At 39.2% G+C, this 6,000-nt stretch overlaps 1 protein-coding gene and 1 long non-coding RNA gene across 5 annotated transcripts in view; one reads left to right on the top strand and one right to left on the bottom strand.

Moving 5' to 3' along the window:
• The window catches only part of LOC135204743 (zinc finger protein OZF-like), a 535,786-nt gene that overhangs the window by 46,933 nt on the left and 482,853 nt on the right, over positions 1 to 6,000 (bottom strand). The gene's annotated exons all lie outside the window — the stretch shown is intronic.
• The window catches only part of LOC135204747 (uncharacterized), a 222,743-nt gene continuing 217,734 nt past the window's right edge, over positions 992 to 6,000 (top strand). Inside the window, exon 1 of the long non-coding RNA XR_010312324.1 lies at positions 992 to 1,245. This is a non-coding gene — a long non-coding RNA (uncharacterized LOC135204747). The remainder of the gene's footprint in view (positions 1,246 to 6,000) is intronic.

The following is a 6,000-nucleotide window of genomic DNA, read 5'->3' as shown; positions in this document are numbered from 1 at the left end:
TACAGCAATTAAAAGCCCCCAAAAAAGAGGCCGTTATAAGGAAGAGGCGAAATTAGCGGAGACGTAGGGCTACTACTACTTTAATTTACGTGCTTGAACATAGAGGGTATATACCTGAAGTTGCGATCTCTATACCAGTATTTTTCCCCGATAAAGAACTCCACCTCAAGGCCTCAGCTCTCCCTCCACTCTCACCCAGTGGCGGCAGAAATGCGATGGTTCTAACTTTCACAAAATGTTATGGGTGAATTTATTATTTCACTCATTTTTCTGCATTGAAAACCATATAATTAAAGTTGTACCTTTTTATTTATTAATTTGTTGCGTTTGTCGCATAGTGTAAAAGTTGAAATTAAACTGTAAAAATCACCAATTGGCCGGGCTATGAAAGCCGATGCACACACACGATCTCACGGTTACGGGCTGATCTAGGAGCAAGAGCCCGTGCTAGCACAAGGCTGGCTTAATCTTCAACAACAACAAACATGATCTCTCTTAAGTTACAGGCTGCTCTAGGAGCAAGAGCCCTTGCCAGCACAAGGCTGGCTTAATCTTCAATAACAACTATCTCTCTCTCTCTTTACTAAAGTCCGTAAATCTAGCAGGATGTGGTAGTAAGTAGGGTCTGAGGACCGCCAAACTGAATATGTTTCCACCATGCGACCGTAACTGTGAGTAACCATTGAATGTATTTTTCTAGTTAGGACCTTTCTTTAAAAGAAAATTCGTATCTGTGATCTCATGTAAATAATTGTGTGTCAATGAGAGTAGGTTTATTTTTCTAATAAAATTGTAAACTTATCACCATAGTTCTTTTGTCTTTCTGTAGGGGCTGGGAACTTAACGTTTTTTCGTAAATCTATTGCCCCCTAACGTCGGGCCCAAATCCGTCCCTAACTAGTCGTCAAAAAAATTTGCGTCAGTACTTATCATCATTCATCTTAAATATCTCCTAATTGCAATAAATTGTATATATCTTTTATTATTTCTCCAACGGTTACATCTAACTTTTCCATTTTCATCAATTAGGTTTGAATCAAAACATCAAATTCAACAGGAACCGCGAACGCGATTCACCCACCTCCCAGATAAAAAGAGGAATTACACGGCATTTCTCCATAGACACATGGGAATCTCCTGTTGTCCTACAAACATAAAACCAAAGAAAGATACACAATGCACAAACCCTCTACTTCACGGTTTGCAATAGGAGCCATACACATCTTTGGGAACATATGTATAAGTGTGAGTATGCATGAACATGTATATATACTATAATACTTTCTTAACGTTGGTTTGATATATATTGCAATATTTTCAGATGCTACACACGTGTTTCTTTCTATATTCGTATCCCCAGTTTCAACTGTTGGCGTTGAATTCTTTTTGTTTATCATTATAACGAACTTGGAGCAGCAACCTCCTCTCTGAGGCCGTAACCAAATAACCAGTTACGGGAGGCTGCTCTAGGAGCAAGAGCCCGTGCAAGCCAACAAGGGCTGGCTTAATCTTCAAAAACAAACAACAAAACGAACGCGAGGTCCTTAGGAGACGACGCCCAAAAACGTAAACAAACCGCCATTACCTGCATCCATTATTTGGACTAATAATTTCCATTAAATTATCCAGTTCATTAGTAAATTATCTAAATTTTTAGTTGTATTCCCAACGATTGCTTACAATTGTCCACCAATTGACTTAATAGAATGAATGAAAACAAGCGAAACCACTTCTAAACGAGAACCACAAGCAAACACTATCAAATAGAAGACGCCCAATAGCGTCAACAACCGACCCCGTTGACTGCCTCGGTAGCGTAGCTTCTAGTCAAACGTTTTATCTTCTATGATACTAATTGCCGTCATCATAATCGTGACATAAGTGTAATAGTTTATCAATTACAAAATATAGCTGGGTAATTCAACAGAATAGTTCCGCACGGACTGCAAGGAACGTAACCGCGGATCGGATACGACATCCACTAGGGATTGGGACGTCCAATGTATATTTTGCCGTGTTTAGTACAGGCCCCTGGTGTTAATTACAGTCGTCTGAATAAATATTAGTTAAAATTCTTGTTTAGGAGGTAAAACTGCATAGGAAAACCGCGACTGCCATAGTCTAGGCCGCCGCGGAATAGGGTAGATCATCACAGCAGGCCAAGGCAGTCCCACCTACCATCAATGCAAGCCACCCTCCGAAAAAGTACATTATAACGCGTCCTGACACCCGAGATGGGCATCAGTCGCGACTTGTTGTTGTGAAAGAAACGGAGCTAAAAACCCTCTACTCTCCTTTCGAAGTAAGTATTTTCTCCAAAGTTAGAAATTAAGGCCAAATTTAAGATTTAAAACAGAGGGTACTGAAAACGGTCTCAAACGTAGTGCAAATCTCGCCAAAACGCGTTCAACATTTTTTACTTACAACTCGAGGTATTTAGAAGATTGACGCCATCTCGATGTTTACGGAGTACTTGTGTCAATAAACTAACCATTTCCTGTGATAAATCCGCACACCACTTGTACCCACAGACGCTGGAGCACTTTTATCACAACAATCGAAACACGATTTCTCATCAACAACAAGCCAGGCGTAAACAGCTGTTGGGGTAGAAGATGACGAGAAGCGTGCTCTTGGCTAATTTTTTTTAAATAAGTAGTAAAACATCAATATTTTACATATTTATGATGATTAATTTGAAAATATTCGTTATTGAAAAAGTAACTCGACTCTGACTCAAAATTTAAGTAATTATTTTTCTGAATTAGAACGTTCTTTCAAGTTCTGTATTATGACGTCACGACATCTTGACTTTCGTACCTATTGTAAATAATTGCTATACTCAACTGTCATTGCAGAACAGTTTACCAGTTATTCATGCAGATTGTTATCAGCTTATACATGTAATTGTTATAATCGTAATGCGCATATATTATCTTTATTATTTACTTTTTGGATATATGAAGATGTTTTACTGCTGGATTATAGCCGTAGTGTGACGCAATCGTTTTTCGGTCCATGGGCCTCTTGTCTGTTTTCCGCACCATAAGAAATTATGGGGCCGAATTTGCAATGACCAGAAAGTCGTTAAAAGAGAAAGTTAGCATTGAGGGCATATGTTTTGACTGAGAAAAATACAAATTTATTCAATAGCTAGCTTGTAAAAATACTTGGTTATAAAACTTGATTGACAACTAAGCAGCATGTCTACTATGGGTTTTCAGAGACAGTGCAAGCAGGTTTTTGGGCAATACCTATTTCTGTAACGAACACTCTTAACAGAACGAGATTTTGCTATGTGCATTACACCCAGTGCCGTAATTTATATGGGTATCGTGAATCACTAATCGTAAAGAATAACGACACTTGTCCTTGTACCAAGAGACAAAAACTCCATTATGCAGAATGGATACGAACACGCGTATAAAGCTCCACCTACCCTCTCCCCAACCCCCCCCCACCCCCCCTCTCCCAACCCGCCCCCCCCCCTCTCAACCCATCTCCCCAACCCCCCCCCCCCCCCCTCCATCCCTTTTCTTCTTCGTTCCTCCGCCTTCCTTTCTCTCTCTCTCTCTCTCTCTCTCTCTCTCTCTCTCTCTCTCTCTCTGTTGCCATTCGGTATGTGTTGACCCTCCAAACTGGGTATAAGACTACACACAAAACGTTGAAATTGGTGAAATTAGGCTATGTATTGGAAGTATATATACATAAATATTAAAGCAATTTTATCATTATTGCATTACTATGACAACTAGAATTCATGGAAACAGTTTATAACCTGTTAAGCGTCACCCACGTAATAATACGTTTACCGCGATCTACTCGGTAGCGCCTTCAACGGATATTACGTTTCAAGACTTTAACTGTGCTTGTCAAGCCGTCAGCCCCGAATAATACGTTTACTCGTATAGAAAGTGTAGGAACATCATTTGGTAACACTCTCAGCACATGGGAAACTTATTTCCAGCCTGGCAACTCTTTCCTGGTGGTCGCTTATGCTAGAAAACTGCCTGTCCCTGTTGGTTTTCTTTCAATACGCTTCGGGCGTTTATCGAGACAAATTGGATTTCGCGTCTTTCACAATGAATGTCCCAAGAGGAGGATATTTATTTAGTGAGATCAATCAAATACTAGAGAGTAGTGATATTGATAACCTATTTGATGATGAGAGCTCTAGTTCTGAATCCTCCAGTGATGATACAAACTTTTCTTCCAATTGCGGGAGTGAAGATGACTTTTCTTTGCCGATGACTGGACTCCGAGAGAGAGAGAGAGGAGGAGGAGAGAGAGCGATAGAGAGACAAGAGAGAGAGAGAGAGAGAGAGAGAGAGAGAGAGAGAGAGAGAGAGAGAGAGAGAATTTCCTACAGTTAATTACAGTATGAATAACAAGCATAAAAATCAATATTAACTTTGAAAAAACTATCATCAGTGCTATGATCGCTGATTACAAAAAAGCGTGACGGTACGTTAGCAGCGAGCTCATCAGGGCGGACGCTTAACAGGATAATGGAACGCGTATGTGTGAAGCCTCCACTAATGTGGCAAGGCGATGATTTTGCCATTCTTAGCATGCAAACATTAAAGCATGCAAACATTAAAGGTTGCATTTATTTCTTTTGGCATATATTACGATTATTTAAGAATTCAAAATACTAAATAAAGACTGAAATCATGGAAAAGAAAGTGCTAGCAAAAACAAAAAAGCAAAAAAAAAAAAAAACGTAGTCGTTCCTCTAGCACTTTTCCGTATCGTTCCTCTATGGTTTTCTTTTCCGGCAGCCAGATGTAACGAAAACGTTAGAAACATTTGATTTTATCTACGTTAGAAATATCTGTAATTTTTCGGGGTAATTTGGTTGCAAAAAAGGGATAATATACATGAATAAATAAAAATTTTTTAAAAATAAACAATGTAAATTTAAACTACAATAACGAGTAAGTAAACAGTTTAGGGAATAAAACTTGCAGTTTCGTCGTCTGTCGTCGTCTGTCGTCGTCTGCTGTTTGTAATTGTGTTTTATGGCGCGCGCGCTTAGAAACCAGGAACAGCAACGGGTTTAAAGTGCAATGTGGAGTGAACTGAGACCAAAATGTGTATATAACAATCAAATAAGCACTGTGGAGTTTCAGTTGTGATGGCAGTAAGGATAAAAACCGCCGATTACAAGGTAAGAATGAATTCAGTTCCAACCATAACCCCGGGAATAACAAGTTTCATACTTTCCACTAATATAGGCAACAAAATGTTGTTTTATTGTGCTGATTACAACTGCATCTTGAGTAAGATCAATAAACGTTACATACATACTCTAACATTGTTCAATGATGCTGGGAAGGCTGGGGAATAGATGGTGGCCGTCACTGATGAGAACCGTCCATGAAAAACGTAGCCGCCATATTGGATTTCAAAACTGCTTGAAAACATTTTACGAAGAGCTCACATGCTTATTTTAGTTCGTATGGGGCTTTCATATATCACAATAGTGACGAAACTTCAGTCTTTTAAATGGTATGCTTAGAGTTGCAATTGTATTCATGTTTCACCAATTAAATATCGAGTGAATAAGACCCGTCTACCGTGATGAGGGTTGGCCTGTTGTGATGTTTCCCCCTAGTACCCTAGATCTAACGTGATGTCTTGGGCTTTGAGCACCCAATCAGTCAATCAATCAGTCAATCAATCAGTCAATCATTAAGTAAGTATGGGATGGACGGCCTTTTATTCGGTGAGTTACAGATGTTTATAGGTTGTATCACTATCTTCTAGAGTCATGTTAGTACTCCTAGGTTACCCTAAAGAACTTAGCCTTCTATGGGGTCTTGACCTGAGACTGTCTAAATGAAATGAATTACTGTATTTTATGATGATATCTCAATGATTCACTGAAAGGCTAATGTTAAGTTTAGGTTATACCTAAGTTTCTGTAGAATCTCATTACTGTAGGTTACAGGATGCCTGTATCCTGTATCCTGGCCTACTTTATCCTGAGTGTGTCTG

The sequence above is a fragment of the Macrobrachium nipponense genome, chromosome 47 (genome assembly GCF_015104395.2).
Source record: "Macrobrachium nipponense isolate FS-2020 chromosome 47, ASM1510439v2, whole genome shotgun sequence".
NCBI classification, from domain to species: Eukaryota; Metazoa; Arthropoda; class Malacostraca; order Decapoda; family Palaemonidae; genus Macrobrachium; species Macrobrachium nipponense.
Note: the sequence above shows the minus strand (reverse complement) of the source record. Positions and strands in the feature narration are given on the sequence as shown.